Source organism: Vulpes lagopus, chromosome 16 (genome assembly GCF_018345385.1).
Source record: "Vulpes lagopus strain Blue_001 chromosome 16, ASM1834538v1, whole genome shotgun sequence".
NCBI lineage: Eukaryota > Metazoa > Chordata > Mammalia > Carnivora > Canidae > Vulpes > Vulpes lagopus.
In genome coordinates, this window is record NC_054839.1 from 32,868,246 (window position 1) to 32,888,292 (window position 20,047).

Sequence of the window (20,047 nt, forward strand, 5' to 3'; positions counted from 1 at the left end):
TTGGCCCTATCTTAGCCTCACTGAAGCAGAATCTGTCAGTGACAGGCCTAGGAAGCCTTCATTTTGAAAAGCACCATGAAAACTTTTTTATCATAAGTGTAGTTGGGCAAACTTTGTACTAGGGAAAGGAAACTTCATGGAAGAGGGTTCCTGTGTAATACAGTGCAGAACTGGGGGATAGGGAAAGAAGAGTCTTGATGGCAAAGAAGAGGAGATTAGAAGGCCAGTGGACTTCCATTGATTAAACCAAAGACCCTAATCAAGTACGTAGCATGATATCTGGCACAGTAGAGAAAAATCAAAATTTCGTGTGTCACATTTTAAATATGCAAAGAAAAGCCGTTTATTTTTCATAATGGATCTAATCTTAATTGAGAAAATGTATTTGGTTAAATCCAGTAATCCCAATCTGGTTTGTTAATTTAAAGAATATCACTAAGTATCTCATTTTTAAGAAATAAAATCTGTGGGGAGGAGGGGCAAGACGGCGGAAGAGTAGGGTCCCAGGTCACCTGTCCCCAACAAAGTACCTAGATAACCTTCAAATCATCCTGAAAATCTACGAATTCGGCCTGAGATTTAAAGAGAGACCAGCTGGAATGCCACAGTGAGAAGAGTTCGCGCTTCTATCAAGGTAGGAAGACGGAAAAAAAGAAATAAAGGGACAAAAGGCCTCCAAGGGGAGGGGTCCCGCGAGGAGCCGGGCTGAGGCCGGGGCGAGTGTCCCCAGGACAGGAGAGCCCCATCCCGGAGGAGCAGGAGCAGGAGCTGCACCAACCTTCCCGGGGGGAAAGGGGCTCCCAGGGAGTTGGAGGAGGACCCAGGAAGGCGGGGATGCCCTCGGGCTCCCTGGGACACTAACAGGCACCTGCGCCCCGGGGAGCGCCCCACACCCCGCGGCCGAGGTCCCTAAGGGCTGCAGCGCGCAGGGCTGGACCCGGGAGCAGCTCGGAGGGGCTCGGGTGGCGGCTCCACGGACGGGGCTGCGGGGCGGGAGCGCGAATCCAACAGCGCAGGCCCCGGAGCACAGGGCGCCGGGACACAGCCCAGGATCCGCCTCCCCCGGGACAGGCAGAGGCCGGGAGGGCCCAGGACAGCGAGGACGCTCCTGCCCCCAGCTGAGCAGATCAGCGGCCCCGCCCCGGAGCCTCCAGGCCCTGCAGACGGAGAGCCCCGGAGTTACTGCAGGAGCTGACTCCAGGGTCCCAGAGCTACCCCCGCCACTGTGGCTTCCTCCCGGGGCCTCACGGGGTGAACAACCCCCACTGAGCCCTGCACCAGGCAGGGGCAGAGCAGCTCCCCCAAGTGCTAACACCTGAGAATCAGCACAGCAGGCCCCTCCCCCAGAAGACCAGCGAGACGGACCAGTTCCAGGGGAAGTCAAGGGACTTAAAGTACACAGAATCGGAAGATACTCCCCCGTGTTTTTTTTTTTCTTTGTTTTTTTGTTTTTGTTTTTGTTTTTGTTTTTTTGTTTTTGTTTTGTTTTGTGCTTTTTTTTTCTTTCTTTCTTCTTGATTTCTGATTGCTTCCCCCACCTCACCCCCCCTTTTTTCTTTTTTCTCCTTTCTTTCTTTTTCTTTCTCTTTTTCGTCTCTTTTTCCCCTTTTTTTTCTTCTTTCTCTTTTCTCTTTTTCTCTTTTCTTTCCTTCTCTCTCTTTTTCTCCTTTTCCCAATACAACTTGTTTTTGGCCACTCTGCACTGAGCAAAATGACTAGAAGGAAAACCTCACCTCAAAAAAAAAGAATCAAAAAAAAAAAAAAAAAAGAATCAGAAACAGCCCTCTCTCCCACAGAGTTACAAAATCTGGATTACAATTCAATGTCAGAAAGCCAATTCAGAAGCACGATTATACAGCTACTGGTGGCTCTAGAAAAAACCATAAAGGACTCAAGAGACTTCATGACTGCAGAATTTATATCCAATCAGGCAGAAATTAAAAATCAATTAAATGAGATGCAATCCAAGCTAGAAGTCCTAACGACGAGGGTTAACGAGGTGGAAGAACGAGTGAGTGACTTAGAAGACAAGTTGATGGCAAAGAGGGAAACTGAGGAAAAAAGAGACAGGCAATTAAAAGACCATGAGGATAGATTAAGGGAAATAAATGACAGCCTGAGGAAGAAAAACCTACGTTTAATTGGGGTTCCCGAGGGCGCCGAAAGGGACAGAGGGCCAGAATACGTATTTGAACAAATCATAGCTGAAAACTTTCCGAATCTGGGAAGGGAAACAGGCATTCAGATCCAGGAAATAGAGAGATTCCCCCCCTAAAATCAACAAAAACCGTTCAACACCTCGACATTTAATAGTGAAGCTTGCAAATTCCAAAGATAAGGAGAAGATCCTTAAAGCAGCAAGAGAAAAAAAGTCCCTGACTTTTATGGGGAGGAATATTAGGGTAACAGCAGACCTCTCCACAGAGACCTGGCAGGCCAGAAAGGGCTGGCAGGATATATTCAGGGTCCTAAATGAAAAAAACATGCAACCAAGAGTACTTTATCCAGCAAGGCTCTCATTCAAAATGGAAGGAGAGATAAAGAGCTTCCAAGACAGGCAGGAACTGAAAGAATATGTGACCTCCAAACCAGCTCTGCAAGAAATTTTAAGGGGGACTCTTAAAATTCCCCTTTAAGAAGAAGTTCAGTGGAACAATCCACAAAAACAAGGACTGAATAGATATGATGACACTAAACTCATATCTCTCAATAGTAACTCTGAACGTGAACGGGCTTAATGACCCCATCAAAAGGCGCAGGGTTTCAGACTGGATAAAAAAGCAGGACCCATCTATTCGCTGTCTACAAGAGACTCATTTTAGACAGAAGGACACCTACAACCTGAAAATAAAAGGTTGGAGAACCATTTGCCATTCAAATGGTCCTCAAAAGAAAGCAGGGGTTGCCATCCTTATATCAGATAAATTAAAATTTACCCCGAAGACCATAGTGAGAGATGAAGAGGGACACTATCTCATACTCAAAGGATCTATCCAACAAGAGGACTTAACAATCCTCAATATATATGCCCCAAATGTGGGAGCTGCCAAATATTTAAACCAATTAATAACCAAACTGAAGAAATACTTTGATAATAATACACTTATACTTGGTGACTTCAATCTAGCTCTCTCTATACTAGATAGGTCTTCCAAGCACAACATATCCAAAGAAACGAGAGCTTTAAATGATACACTGGACCAGATGGATTTCACAGATATCTACAGAACTTTACATCCAAACTCAACTGAATACACATTCTTCTCAAGTGCACATGGAACTTTCTCTAGAATAGACCACATACTGGGTCACAAATCGGGTCTGAACCGATACCAAAAGATCGGGATAGTCCCCTGTATATTCTCTGACCATAATGCCTTGAAATTAGAACTCAATCACAACAAGAAGTTTGGAAGGACCACAAACACGTGGAGGTTAAGGACCATCCTGCTAAAAGATGAAAAGGTCAACCAGGAAATTAAGGAAGAATTAAAAAGATTCATGGAAACTAATGAGAATGAAGATACAACCGTTCAAAATCTTTGGGATGCAGCAAAAGCAGTCCTGAGGGGGAAATACATCGCAATACAAGAATCCATTCAAAAACTGGAAAGAACTCAAATTCAAAGATCACCTTACACATAAAGAACTAGAGAAAAAGCAACAAATAGACCCCACCCCCAGCAGAAGAAGACAGTTAATTAAAATTCGAGCAGAACTAAATGATATCGAGACCAAAAGAACTGTGGAACAGATCAACAGAACCAGGAGTTGGTTCTTTGAAAGAATTAATAAGATAGATAAACCATTAGCCAACCTTATTAAAAAGAAGAGAGAGAAGACTCAAATTAATAAAATCATGAATGAGAAAGGAGAGATCACTACCAACACCAAGGAAATACAAACGATTTTAAAAACATATTATGAACAGCTGTACGCCAATAAATTAGGAAATCTAGAAGAAATGGACGCATTCCTGGAAAGCCACAAACTACCAAAACTGAAGCAGGAAGAAATAGAAAACCTCAACAGGCCAATAACCAGGGAAGAAATTGAAGCAGTCATCAAAAACCTCCCAAGACACAAGAGTCCAGGGCCAGATGGCTTCCCAGGGGAATTCTATCAAACGTTTAAAGAAGAAATCATACCTATTCTACTAAAGCTGTTTGGAAAGATAGAAAGAAATGGAGTACTTCCAAATTCGTTCTATGAGGCCAGCATCACCTTAATTCCGAAACCAGACAAAGACCCCACCAAAAAGGAGAATTACAGACCAATATCCCTGATGAACATGGATGCAAAAATTCTCAACAAGATACTAGCTAATAGGATCCAACAACACATTAAGAAAATTATTCACCATGACCAAGTAGGATTTATCCCCGGGACACAAGGCTGGTTCAACACTCGTAAAACCATCAATGTGATTCATCATATCAGCAAGAGAAAAACCAAGAACCATATGATCCTCTCATTAGATGCAGAGAAAGCATTTGACAAAATACAGCATCCATTCCTGATCAAAACCCTTCAGAGTGTTGGGATAGAGGGAACTTTCCTCGACATCTTAAAAGCCATTTACGAAAAGCCCACAGCAAATATCATTCTCAATGGGGAAGCACTGGGAGCCTTTCCCCTAAGATCAGGAACAAGACAGGGATGTCCACTCTCACCACTGCTGTTCAACATAGTTCTGGAAGTCCTCGCCTCAGCAATCAGACAACAAAAAGACATTAAAGGCATTCAAATTGGCAAAGAAGAAGTCAAACTCTCCCTCTTCGCCGATGACATGATACTCTACATAGAAAACCCAAAAGCCTCCACCCCAAGATTGCTAGAACTCATACAGCAATTTGGTAGCGTGGCAGGATACAAAATCAATGCCCAGAAATCAATGGCATTTCTATACACTAACAATGAGACTGAAGAAAGAGAAATTAAGGAGTCAATCCCATTTACAATTGCACCCAAAAGCATAAGATACCTAGGGGTAAACCTAACCAAAGAGGTAAACGATCTATACCCTAAAAACTATAGAACACTTCTGAAAGAAATTGAGGAAGACACAACGAGATGGAAAAATATTCCATGCTCATGGATTGGCAGAATTAATATTGTGAAAATGTCAATGTTACCCAGGGCAATTTACACGTTTAATGCAATCCCTATCAAAATACCATGGACTTTCTTCAGAGAGTTGGAACAAATTATTTTAAGATTTGTGTGGAATCAGAAAAGACCCCGAATAGCCAGGGGAATTTTAAAAAAGAAAACCATAGCTGGGGGCATCACAATGCCAGATTTCAGGTTGTACTACAAAGCTGTGGTCATCAAGACAGTGTGGTACTGGCACAAAAACAGACACATAGATCAATGGAACAAAATAGAGAACCCAGAGTGGGTTCTAATATTGTCAACTAATATTCGATAAAGGAGGAAAGACTATCCATTGGAAGAAAGTCTCTTCAATAAATGGTGCTGGGAAAATTGGACATCCACATGCAGAAGAATGAAACTAGACCACTCTCTGTCACCATACACAAAGATAAACTCAAAATGGATGAAAGATCTAAATGTGAGACAAGATTCCATCAAAATCCAAGAGGAGAACACAGGCAACACCCTTTTTGAACTCAGCCACAGTAACTTCTTGCAAGATACATCCACGAAGGCAAAAGAAACAAAAGCAAAAATGAACTATTGGGACTTCATCAAGATAAGAAGCTTTTGCACAGCAAAGGATACAGTCAACAAAACTAAAAGACAACCTACAGAATGGGAGAAGATATTTGCAAATGATGTATCAGATAAAGGGCTAGTTTCCAAGATCTATAAAGAACTTATTAAACTCAACACCAAAGAAACAAACAACCCAATCATGAAATGGGCACAAGATATGAAGAGAAATCTCACAGAGGAAGACATAGACATGGCCAACATTCACATGAGAAAATGCTCTGCATCACTTGCCATCAGGAAAATACAAATCAAAACCACAATGAGATACCACCTCACACCAGTGAGAATGGGGAAAATTAACAAGGCAGGAAACCACAAATGTTGGATAGGATGCGGAGAAAAGGGAACCCTCTTGCACTGTTGGTGGGAATGTGAACTGGTGCAGCCACTCTGGAAAACTGTGTGGAGGTTCCTCAAAGAATTAAAAATAGACCTGCCCTAAGACCCAGCAATTGCACTGCTGGGGATTTACCCCAAAGATACAGATGCAATGAAACGCCGGGACACCTGCACCCCGATGTTTCTAGCAGCAATGTCCACAATAGCCAAACTGTGGAAGGAGCCTCGGTGTCCATCGAAAGATGAATGGATAAAGAAGATGTGGTTTATGTATACAATGGAATATTACTCAGCCATTAGAAACGACAAATACCCTCCATTTGCTTCAACGTGGATGGAACTGGAGGGTATTATGCTGAGTGAAGTAAGTCAATCGGAGAAGGACAAACATTGTATGTTCTCATTCATTTGGGGAATATAAATAATAGTGAAAGGGAATATAAGTTAAGGGAGAAGAAATGTTTGGGAAATATCAGGAAGGGAGACAGAACATAAAGACTCCTAACTCTGGGAAACAAACTAGGGGTGGTTTATGTGGAGGAGGGCGGGGGGTGGGAGTGAATGGGTGATTGGCACTGAGGGGGGTACTTGAGGGGATGAGCACTGGGTGTTATTCTATATGTTGGTAAATTGAACACCGATAAAAAATAAATTTATTATAAAAAAAACAAAAAAATTAAAATGCATTGCCTAAAAAAAAAAGAAATTAAACATGTCTTCAGAATTTTCTCCTTGTCCTTCCACACCTTTCTAAGAAGGCATCTGGGGATCCCTGGGTGGCGCAACGGTTTGGCACCTTCCTTTGGCCCAGGGCGCGATCCTGGGGACCTGCGATCGAATCCTGCGTCGGGCTCCCTGCATGAAGCCTGCCTCTCCCTCTGCCTGTGTCTCTGCCTCTCTCTCTCTCTCTCTCTCTCTTTCTCTCTCTGTGACTACGATGAATAAATAAATAAAATCTTAAAAAAAAAAAAAGGCATCTGCCTGCTAAAGGGTAGCTCATGAAACTCTTAAGTGGAGGGAGAGAGCCATCCTCTTGAAATGTCCTTTGGCTTTTCTGGCCCCACAGAGTTGACCTTTGTTTGATGCTGAAGTCTCTGATTAGGGAACTCTGTTGTTTTTTAGGTATCAGAGCTAGGCTTTCAGTGCTTCTCACTATGTCCCACCTCAGCATTGAGGTTCAGCTTTGACTCCTCCCAACATCTTGAGGCTTCAGGGTCTTCTTGCCACAACATCTAGAAAGCTAGGCCTATAAATTCCTTTCTGCATTCCTTGAGAGAACACATAGGAAGTTTTGGATCCTTTCAGGATCTTTGAGCATTAAAGGAGACTCTGGGTTCCTCTCCTGCCCACACTGGCCATTCCACCAATATTCCTCTGCTATAGCTGTCTTGGGAATGATGCCTATCTATAGTGCAATCTCCCATGAGAGCCCCATATGAGAGGTAGAGCCAAAGCCTGTTGTACTTCTGTTTTGCCCTTAACTTGTTCAATACTTTTCTCTCTTCTCAGCCTTTGACCCAGAGAGGGAACCTGAAGACACCCAAGTATACTCACTCGTGTCTCCATCTTTAGGCTTTTCTCCTCCATCTACATTACACTGGGGGCCAGGAAGGGTTGTCTTCCTTCCTCTGATTCCTTTCATCCTCTGGCTTTTCTGTATCATCTCTTCTCTTCCCTGGACGTGGCATCTGCCTTTTTTACTTTTTCCTTCCCCGAGGCTATAAAGGAATGATGACTATGGAATGGTATTTAAGGCAGAGCAATAAATGACATAATGTTTTAAAACTTCTAATACACAATATGAGAACATTGTGATAAAACATTTATTGCTTTTGTCATCCCTGATAAGAATTCCAGTGTTGTTAGTAATACAGGTACAGTTACAATAGTTGTTAGTGAAATAGCATACTTATATCCCTGGATCACATGGAAGAGAAGCTCCAGACATTGCTATCCACTCTAACACTAGTGTTGGCTGATAAGAACTCAAGAAACAGTGGGTATTCCAGCTCTAAGAAAAGAAAAACAACATGATTCTTGTGAAGCAGTGAGAAGGAAGAAATCGGGGCCAGTGTAGGAAGAGGCTATATGAGAGATTTGGGAGGCAGGGAGCCAGGGGAGTTTAGATGCCTAGGATGTTGAAGTTGGAGAAGACACTAAAGATACACTAGTACCCTAATTTTACAGATGTTTAAGCAATTCCCAGCAGTATAAGTTGATGTGTATGGATTACACAGCTAGTGAGAGATGGGCCTGGGACTTTATGTTTGATCCTTGGTGAGTCTGCTTTCCAATCCAGAACTGATTCTCGGCACACTGTCTTTAATCAGAGCTTCGACCCAAGGTCCACATTTTAGTAGGACTTCATTGTACTGTATTAATTAATTTAACTCATTGTGTTAGATGAGGCAGCACTGACTACTAGAGCAGATAAGATCTGAAACAATACAGGTTTTAGATGGGTTCCTTCTGTCTTGTGCCTATGCCATAGTGTAGGGCAGGGGTTTCCAATTCTCAGTGCACAGCACCTCATTATCCTCATAACTTTTTCTTCTTTTTAAGATTTTATTTATTTACTCATGAGAGACACACAGAAAGAAAGAGGCAGAGACACAGGCAGAGGGAGAAACAAGCTCCATGCAGGGAGCCTGATGTGGTTACTCCATCCTGGGTCTCCAGGATCACACCCTGGGCTGAAGGTGGAGCTAAACTGCTGAGCCACCTGGGCTGCCCAAATAGGAAGGTTTTTATTTAGATTTTATTTATTCATGGGAGACAGAGAGAGAGAGAGGGAGAGAGAGAGAGAGAGAGAGAGAGGCAGAAGGTTAAAAAAAAAAAAAAGAAAAAGAAAGAAAGAAAGGCAGAGACATAGGCAGAGAAAGAAGCAGGCTCCCTGCAAGGACCCCAATGTGGGACTCAATCCAGGGACTCCAGGATCACGCCCTGGGCGGAAAACAGACGCTCAACCACGTGGTGTCCCTCCTCATAACTTTTTCAATGCTCCAAAGCCAAAGAAACACCTAACAGTTCTGTTGATTAAGTAGTTAGCCCCAACAACTAAGTATTTATGTCCTAACAACCATGCAACTGTTTGAAAAAGCCCATACGCATAAGTTGAAAGAAGTTGTTTTTATTCTTAAGTACCACAGTTATGTACCAATTGGATATGTGTGCTCATTGAGTATTGCACAACTTAATCAGATTGGAAACCACCCACTCTCATTTTCTGGTATGTGTTGATTTTTATGCAGCACTGCCTTTTATGATGGCAACCACAGAGATAAGAAATTCTGGAAAGAAATGTAGTGTGGCTCTAATGTTCAGACTGTAGACTACCTCAAGTTAGCAGTTTGTGCAGCATTTAATAGGTGTTGCTGTGTTTCCCTTGAAAATTTATAATATACCAGGAAAACTCTGTGAATTTGTTATGGGTCCCTGAGGTGTCCAATATACTGTTTGGAAACTTCAGCTCATGCGTGCTGGGATCACTATCTTCCAGTTGAAGAATGGAAAACAAGAATGGGGATCACCTATGGGAGGTTGTTTTTGTCCATGAATAGAAGTTGCACACATCTCTTTTGCTTCTCTTCTGCTAATTAGAACTCAGTCACTCAGCCATCCCAAACTGCAAACTGGGAAATGTGATCCTTGTCCAAGAGAAAAAGAGGGGAAGGTTTTGGTGAACAAAGAGTAGTCTCTGCTATATTCTTAACCTTTAGCACTGAATCTTTTTGAACATAATTTTGTCAAATGGTTAGAATAAAATAGAAAAAGCTTTGCAAACAACAGGTTAAAATTCCAAGGATATCTAAGATTTAAATATTTGCTATCTGCAGCTACTAAAGAAAGCATTGATTTTGACCAAGATTTCTCAATGTTGCTGCTATTGGCCTTTTGGGACCAATGATTATTTTGTTGCAGGTGCTGCCATATGCCTTTTACAATGTTTAGCTATATCCTGGTCTCTACCTAGTAGATGCCAGTAGCATAACCAAAAGTGTCTGCAGACATTTCTAAATGTTTCCTGAGAAGGAGCACAGTTAACTAGCTTAAAAGCAGGCTTTATATAATTCTAATATAATTATACATAATTATGTTAGAAGGGATTAAAAGAAGTTAATTAGAGTCACTGCCCAATTAAAGAAACCTCAAGGAATGTTTATATACATGCAATTTAAGTTTTTCATAGTACATCTTATTGAATCCATTTTAATTGTATCTAAACTCTTTTCAGATAACCTTTCAATTGTATATTAATGAACCTCCACTTTGGAATCAAGTACCTTCAGGAAGTGTTGGCTGCTGCTGACTCACAGTTAAGTCCCTTCTAGGCATCTGCCCATACCCCCAAGGGAACTAAAGCTGCCTTGCCCAGTTATATCCCTTCCCCAGGAGACAGTCCTCAACCAGTAACTGGTAGATGTGGAAGGGAGGTGAGTGCACAAGTCTGCCGCTCCCAGTCATTTGGGGCCACCCTGAGATTTCAACTTCTCCCTCTCCATAGACTCATTCTTCTCTTCACGACTTTATCGCTTAGCTCCTTATAGCAATCCCTAAGAAACTCCCTGCATAAAAATATAAGTCTGTTTCCAGAGAAATTGACCTACAACATATACCTTCAGTTTTTTATTTTAACTTAAAACAAATAGTATTGTTTCCTCAGTCTTTTGATATTGGAAAAATGTCTTTCCTTTGATTACAGTTCTGCTTAGCAGAATTCTACCATTTTTATGCATTAACCATATCCTAATGCATCACCTGGGAGTTCAAGTTTCAGCCTTTTAAAATGTAGTAAGAACCTAAATAAAAATGCAAGGCTGAGCGCAGGATGTTTTTAGATTTTAAAACCTATTTTATAGTTCTGTTGCCATACCTAATTCAAAAGCAATTTTTGTTGAGACTCACTTTTACCAATTATCTCTAGATTGTGCTACTTAGTGTAGAAAAAATTATTTTTTTTACACACTCACAGTATCTTTTTATATACTATTTAATTATATTATATAATTACAAACTATATATAAAACTTGAAAGGGGCTCCTGGGTGGCTCAGTTGGTTGGGCATTAGACTCTTGGTTTCAGTTCAGGTCATGATCTCAGGGTTGTGGATTGAGCCCTGCATTGGGCTCCGTGCTGGGAATGGTGTCCTTTTGAGATTCTCTCCTCCCTCTGCTCCACCCCCTGCTTGCTGCATGCGCTCTCTCTCTCTCTTCAAAAAAAATAATAATAATAACTTGAATAATTAGGCTTGAGAACATGCACAACTGAGGGTAAACTCACCTAGTGAATTCAAGTCACCAGGTATGTAATCAACAAATAGCACTTGGTCAGCCACTAAATAGGTCATTGCATCACTGTTTGACAACACAAAAGACTAATCCACTGAGTTTGGTAAGTAGAAGTCTCAGAGCTTCTAGACTTACCCAGTTGAAAGATTCAAGGGAATCCAGAATTTGATCCTTGTCTCACTAATGATGAATTGGCAAAACAAACTTATACTGCTTCAGGAGATCTGGTGTTTTGCAGGTCTTTCATTTACAGGTAAGAAGAACATTGTGACTTAGAGAAATTGTTCTGGCAGTAGCCAGTATTAGAAATCTGGTTTCTGACCCTTAGGTCAATATTCTTTCTACCACACTACACCACAGATCTAGACTAGAAAGATAAATTAGGAATTTTAATTTATTCACCAATCTTAGACTTTTGGCTGCTTGGAAGTAGCACTAAAATATTTATGCCTGATGCTTATTGGGGCATATGGAAGATAATGTGTTTTGGTACTTGTTTCATATTCAGAACTGTGAACCACCTTCTCTTACACTCTAAACAAGGTAAAATTAACTAACTCTGAAGTAATTAAGATTTAGATAAAATAGTCCACATATATAATTACAAAAGTAGCTCTTACCATTAAACAGCAAGTTTTTTGGGTTGGGCCACATTATCATGGTATAATGAATGCTTATTCTGTGTACCTTCTCAAAAGATGACAAAGGAAAAATAATCTTACTGTTCTTTTCAGTTTTTTTGAAAAGAAATTATAGAAAACATTTTCATTTATCACTTACTGGAATTGACATGGGATTTCTAAAATGATTTTTTTCCAGCCTACATATTAACTATAAAATTCAATATGAAGCAACTGCTCCTTTATTTTAAAAATATCAAGTCAGTAGCTCCCTTGGTTTAAAAATACCCTGCTTATTTTTTTATACCTTTATTATACAGAATGTTGCTTTTCAAATTATTTTTTGCACAAAATTGAAATATATTTTCCTTGTTCTCATTCCTATGAATTGTGAGTCTATATATACATATGTTCAATTACATATATCTGCATATTTTATGTATATGTATGTATTATATACGTACACAAATACTAAAGCTTAGGCACAATAAAGTTCCATTTTATAAAAGTGAATTTGTATCCTTTGAGAATAAATTGGAGAGACATCAATAATTCAGGATAACCCAACTGAAGAAATGTTCTAATTAATGATAAACATACTTATCAATCACAGTGCTTATTACTATGGATCATATTTTCTGGACATTTAGAAAGTTTTTCAATTTGGGGCTATTACAAATAGCTCTGCTATAATATACCTGAACATATGTACACATTTCTCTTGGTTTTATATCTATGGGTAGAATTTCTGGGTCATAAGACATACCCATATTCATTTTTAGTAGTTACTGGCAAACAGTTTTCCATAGGGGTTGTACAATTTGGACTCCCATCAGCAATGTACACTGCTGTGTATCCTCACTCATATGTAGCCTTTTTTTATATTGGCTATTTTGCTGCATGTAAGATGATCTTTCATTGTTTTAATTTGTAATTCTATGATGACTAATAAATGAATGCTTCTACATATGCTTATTAGCCATTTGTATATTACCTTTTGTAAAGTGCCTCTTCAAATATTTCATCTATTCTTTGAACTGTTTTTCTTCGTCATATTGATTTGTAGGAGTTCTTTATATATTAATAATATGAGCCCTTTTTAGATATATTTGTTGCAAATATTTTCTTCCATTCTGCAGGTATGTAGTCCTTTCTGTAACAATCCCAGAGCTATTGGATTGTTCCATGATTAATCAATTCTGAAAGAAAGAAGAAAGAAAGAAAAGAAAGAAAGAAAGAAAGAAAGAAAGAAAGAAAGAAAGAAAGAAGAAAGAAGAAAGAAAGAAAGAAAGAAAGAAAGAAAGAAAGAAAGAAAGAAAGAAAGAAAGAAAGAAAGAAAGAAAAGAACACTGGCTTTGAGTTGAAACACCGGAGGCCTTGAGTTGAAGGCTTGAACGACTACTGTGTGATTTGGGACAAGTCTCTTACCATCAAGAATCTTTGAGGTGCTTGGGTGGTGCAGTTGGTTAAGCATCTGATTCTTGGCTTCAGCTCAGGTGGTGATCTTAGGGTGGTAAGATGGATCCTGGTGTATTGTATTGTATTATAAATAAGCCATTTTAAGTGACAGAGCCTAGGAGGGTATAATATGACACATAATAGATGTTTAATAAATTTAATTGGATGAAAGGCAATAAAATATCTTTATTTAACCTCATCTTGAGTATCTGATTCTGGCTATGGACTTCTAAAACTCCTCAGCTGAAATCTCAGCATAACCTTATATAATATTACGTCTTCCTCATCTCTTCTTGTAAACTCCATGAAGTAAAAAAACAAAAACAAAAACAAAAAAACTGAAACAACTACCTTCTACTCTTGCTTCCTTAAATGAGGGCTCAGAATGTATATTTTCTGCAGAGGTGAAATGAATTAGATTTTATAGGATATAAAAATATGTTAGAAATATGGAGATTAATAAAAATATCAAAGATACATATTTTTAAGAGAAACAATTTAAGTGAGTTCAGTCGGGACCAGCTAGGTATCTCCCAAATCTTTAAGTTCTGATGGGTAATTTATAGGTAAAACATACAACTATATACAATTAACTGTTGTTGTTCTGTTAGGGTGTTAATTATATTTATTTCTACTTATAAGAACAGTGAAATTATAACCTGTCTGGTATGACAATGACTGGTCTAGGAACAACCAGGTGGCAGTGCAGATCGGCTCTCCTGAGTAACAGGGCATCATGATCTCAGCCAAATATCCAAGTATAGACTTGAGGAACAATTGGGAAAAATACCATTTCTGGATTTGAGAGTTTTAAAATCAGATTATCAAATAGAAGGTCATTATTATGCTAATTTAAAATTCAACATTCAGCGTACCTATGGTAGCCACTGGTGTTACTTACTTTTTGCCAGAGGTGCCCAGTGGTCAATATCTTGAAATTGTAGGCAAAGGGCCTTCACTTTAGTGGATGCAAAGCAGAAAAAGAAGAATTGAGCAAAATCCATATTCTTCTTCTTATCAGAGGAGCTAAATTAATTACTCTGTATTTTAGAAAGATGAATTTGATCAAGTGAGAAGAGAGAGAGAATTCTGTCCTTTGCCTTCCTATAAATACTTACTACAACTGAATGCTTCAGGGGAACATTGGAGTTGGTATTCTCTCAGGCTATAAAATAATTTTAAAAAACCCTTCACTTCCATTCTATTTATATATCTTTGTTTCCTTCCCCTCAGGAATTCATCTAGAAAAAGTGGGAAAGTGCTAGAATGCTTGCTTTTTAAATCTGTTGCTGTGTAACTAAACTAGTTCCAAGTGGCTTGCTGACTTCCAAGGTTTAATGGGTTAGTGGGTTCAAAAAAAAATTAGGGGAGAATTGTGTAAAACCTGAATTAGAAACATATCCTGGTTTTTAATGATGCTATCCTTTGAGAAATTTTCACTAAATTAGCTCTATATTTTCAGTTTTCAGAAGTGCAACAAGTACCTGATAATATCCAGGAAACAGGCATATTGTTTACAATCAGTTATTTATGATGATTTGTTAGCCAGCTCTGGAAAGCTGACAGCATAATCCCTCCTCCATCCCCCATCAGATCTTCTCTAGGTTTGCTGAATTTCACTCATGTGCAAGTCTGTTTTATATTTATATTTAATGAGATCCTGAATTCTCAATTTTGGATAGCACCTACTGGTTTAAAAACTAAAAATACTATAGCTTTTAGACACTCAAATATTTAAAATTTAAATTTAGACACTTTAAATTTAAATCAACTGAGCAAATGAAATTGGACAGAATCAAGGGTTTTGGGCATAAGATGTGCTAAATAACCAGCTATGCTATAAGGATTTTGATAACTATAATATCTGTTTTAAAATATTCCTTGAAGACATTGCTCTGAAGGGCAAACACCCAGAGAAATTGCTCTAACTAGGTCTGGAGTCCTAAGAGATGCAAAAAAACATTGAGAGTAAGGACATAGGATTCTTTCAGGTCTCCCAGGGTCATGGGGTCTGCAGAAGCCCTGGCCTGGAAATTGGGAGGAAGAAGTAAGAATGCATTTTATGAATTTTAGTCTCAGGCATGGAAGCTGAGGACCGAAATACAATGGGGATCTTATTCATCTTAGCAAATCAATCGATGGACCATGAATTAGTTAAGATTCCCTAAGGTTTGTAATTTCTCCTGGTTATGTTTGTCATCTATATATTTGCTATAATGATCAGCAGTAAAATCATTGAAATGTAAGGTCTGAACGTGTTAGTATAGGGAACAGTGATGAAAGCAGTTATTTACTTTTTATTCAGAGCAACTCCTGTGGATAGAATGAGTGGTATGATGGTCACCAAAAGGAATGAGATAGAAGGAATTGGACCCGAGCAGTGGCCTGGACCTTCTTTATTGAAGTGCCCCTTTGCTTTGTCCCAATTTCTGTAGATTTCACTTAAAGATATTTTTAGAACATTGTGTTGGAATTTCTAATCATCTGAAATATTTAAAAATGTCCAGACATTTAAAAACACCATTATTATCATGTTAATGGTGGTACCTGCAAGTGTTAAAACTAACTTTTAAATATGGGTTATTTTATAAACAAAAGAAGATAACCGTGATGTCGTCCCTCAAAACAATAACAAATAGAATGTCCAATCCTGTGACTGTAGGTAGATTCCACTTCTAATTGTAGCTTTTACTTCCTACTTTTATGAAGTTCACATTTTTTATTATGCAAATTTTTAAAAAAGATTTTATTTATTTATTCATGAGAGACACAGAGAGAGAGAGAGAGAGACAGAGAGGCAGAGACACAGGCAGAGGGAGAAGCAGGCTCCATGCAGGGAGCCCGATGTGGGACTTGATCCCAGGTCTCCAGGATCAGGCCCTGGGCTGAAGACAGCGCTAAACTGCTGGGCCACCAAGGCTGCCCTATTATGCAAATTTTTAAATCATAAGGCAGTTCTGCCCCTCACCTTTTCCATGGTTTCACTTTCTACAGTTTCAGTTACCTGTGGTCAACCATAGTCCAGAAGCAGCAGATCCTCCTTCTGATGTATTGTCAGGTCAGTAGTAGACTAGTGCTATGTCACAGAGCCTGTAATTACCCTATTTCATCTCATCAAGTAGTCTTTTACTGTCTCACATCATCATCATCATCATCATCATCATCATCATCATCATCATCATCACAAGAACGGTGAGCATAGTACTCTCTCTTTGGGAGAAAGACCACACTCACCTAACTTTTATTATAGCATAATTGTTCTATTTTATTGTTTGTTGTTATTAGTTTCTTACTATTCTAAGTTCTAAATGAAACTTTCTTATATGTATGTATTTATGGGAATTTATGTATTTATGGGAATTCCTTTGGGAATTTAGTATTGGTGCTAAAGAAACAAAGTATTGAGATATGTGCTGCTTTGGGAATAATGTGTCAGAGAAAGTCTATCTGACTAGGAGATGTTTGAATGGAGTTCTGAAAGAAAAGAGGAAGCAAACAATTCCTGATATCAGTAGTAGGACAGTACATAGAAAACAGCAGAGATAAGATGATCCAAAATAATCAAAGAAGTATTCATGTTTGTCATTCTCTGTTTTAAAAAATCAAACACTAAACAGATGAAACAAAGCAAAACAAAAAATGATACTCCTAAAACTATTTTTCTGAACATAATATGAAAATTTATTTCTTGAACATAAAGGATCCTAGTATGTGCAAATACTCATTAGAGGTCATATTTCTTACTGTGCTGCAATCACTACTTTGTTATGAAAACAAGGACGTTAGAGAAATTTATGAAAATAAGTCCAACTATTCCTATAGGCAATAGTATAAGTAGGTCAAATATATTTTTTTCTATCACTTCCTCTCTTGCCCTTTTTTCTCTTCAAGTACACAGTCTGCTTGATACTTTCTCCTAAATTTAATCCAGCAAATATTTATTGAATTTCTTTATGAGCATATATGTTATCAGCAGACTGTATTGCAAAGTGTCGCTCTTAGGATGTCATCGGTGGTGGGATAGTGGGGGCCAGGGAGTAGGACTCATAATATAAGAACTACACAAAACCCTTGAGTGAGAATATCAGAGATAGAACTTAGATTTTCCAAGCAGAGGCAGAGAGAAGGACATTTCAGGTGGAGGGGTGAGCACTACCAAAGTTGTAAGGTGTTTGCAGAGTCTAGAGAGGCAAAGCAGAGGAGATTTGAATGGAATGGGAAGAGAAGGAAGAAGACACTGAAGGAGCACCTAAGCATGATGTACCAAATCAAGCATTTTAGATACTATTTTACTTATTCTTCATCTGAGTAAATAATAAGTGAAGGGGTTTCGGAGACCTGCCAATACATACGGGTCTCTGGAAAAGGTCTGAACTCAAACTCAATGTGTAAATTAACTCCAGAGGGGTATCAGCTCCAGATTTTCATCTCTAATTGTGGTAAGGAAGGCTTGGGCTACAGTTAAAGGAAGTTCTGCATCAGGGGAAGTATTTTTAGGAGTGGAATGTTGAAAGCTGGTTTTATTATGCAGCACATGTCACTTTCAGTCACAACCTACACAGCACAACCCTGCTATTGAATTTTTAGAGCAATTCATTACAGCAGTCTCTGAGATTTGCTCTAAATAAAAGGCAGTATAGGGTGCCATCCTTGCCCTGAATTGGCAAGAAGAGCAGAGTGATGTTAGGGTACCAAACCTTTATATTGCTTTTTTAACTGGGCTGTTTCCTCATCTGTCATGTGGGAGACACCTGTCATCCTGTCTACCTCAAAGTATGTTATTAACATTAAAGACAATGAAGCTTTGTTTTTATTCTGGACAATTCATCTAAGACATTACTTTTAATTTTAACATAATTTAAAATTTTCAATCACTTTTCAGAGGATTGTGAATGGGAGGGAGGGGTTGATTTTTTAAAAAATATTTTTAAAAAATATTTTTTACTGGAATAATAACAGTAGAAATAAAACACCCAACTTTGGGATCCTGCCTTGGCCATTTACTAACCAATGTGTCTTGGGTGACTCTTGATCTTTTGAACCTCAGGGAACTGCAATTCATTCACCATCTACCTGATGGGGCTGTTGTAAGGATTTTATGGGGGTTTTTTTGTTTTGTTTTTTTAGAGAGAGAGAGAGTGAGTGTACACACATGAGGGTAGGGTTTGGGAGGGGCTGAGGGAGAGGGAAAGAATCTTAAGCAGAAGCCATACCCAGCACAGAGTCCATTTGGGGGCTTGATCTCATGACCCTGCGATGATGACCTGAGCCAAAACCAAGAGTCAAATGCTCATTCAACCATTTGGGCTACCCAGGCACCCCAGTATTTTATGTTTAAATGAAGAAGAAAGTGCTTTGTAAATTGTAAAGTACTCTGCTGATATTTAGTACAGTTTTTAGAGCCATTTTTGTGTAATTATAAGCCAGTACTACCTGTCTGTATTTACAAGATATTTTTGTCATCTCATCTGACTCATTTAATAAGAACAAGTAGTCTATAAGGCAGCATATAGGCTGACCTATAAATCACAGTCTGCCCTCCTCCGAAAAATCTGGTGTCTGTCATGTGTTTAGCCTTCCGAACAGTAAGAAGCAGTATGTAATCCTTCATCTGTTTATTTGTACAGTATTTTCACTTACTGAATTCTTGATATTTTGTATCATATACGTGTATTAAAAGATGGAAGTGTAAGAGAAGCAGTTGAAGTTTTATCAATAATTGAGTATTGAATTCTTATTAAGCTATGAAAAAATATACATTCTTACTCTGCTTCAAGAGATCCGGGTTCCAGGGTAAAATATGGCTTCTATTTCCCATGTATGTAAATTTTTAATATGTGTAAAGCACCTTAGAGCTTTGAGGTTTCTTTAGGTAATGACAACTGCCCTCATTAACCACAATTCTATCTTCAGTCAATGAAAAAGAAAATGAGAGGATTGCTAATGAGGGCTATGAATGGACCCTAAGAAAAACTTTAGTCTTAGTAGACTTTATTTCCTATGATTCACTTCTTTGAAGTTAAAGTTGATTCTCAAAAGAGACTTTTTTGGAGAAAGGACATTATTTTATTTTCAGGGCGTTGTGTCAGGTAGGTAAGCTGGTAGGCAGACTTTATTCTTTCTTTATCTATAACATTTATATAAGGAGTTTCATGGAGTAAATGCCACTTAGGAAAAGCTTTTCATTCTAATAGGCAGAAATGACTCGCCATCCAGAATTTGAAGCCATGTTATTTAATAGAGTCCAAAGTACAACAAAATAGTTGTTTTATCAACTAATCGCATACTGCTGAATTTGATTTAAGCCTGCTCTACTGCTCTCATAACATTTCATAAATCACTGTCTGCACTTCAATAGCTTCCATGCAATGTGCTGGTGAAATCTATTTCTGTCTATAAAGACCTTCCCGTCTTGGGAGTGACATTAATGATTATCTCTCCCTTTCACACGGGCGCCCACCAGCTGAATTGCCTAGGTGACTTCCTGCCCACTTGGATGATTACAGTTTTGCAACTGAAACTTACTTAGGCACCAGGATCAGATTCCCCACTCCCTTCTGGCAGCTCCCTGCTTTGGTCTCCTGCACCCTAAGGACAAAACTG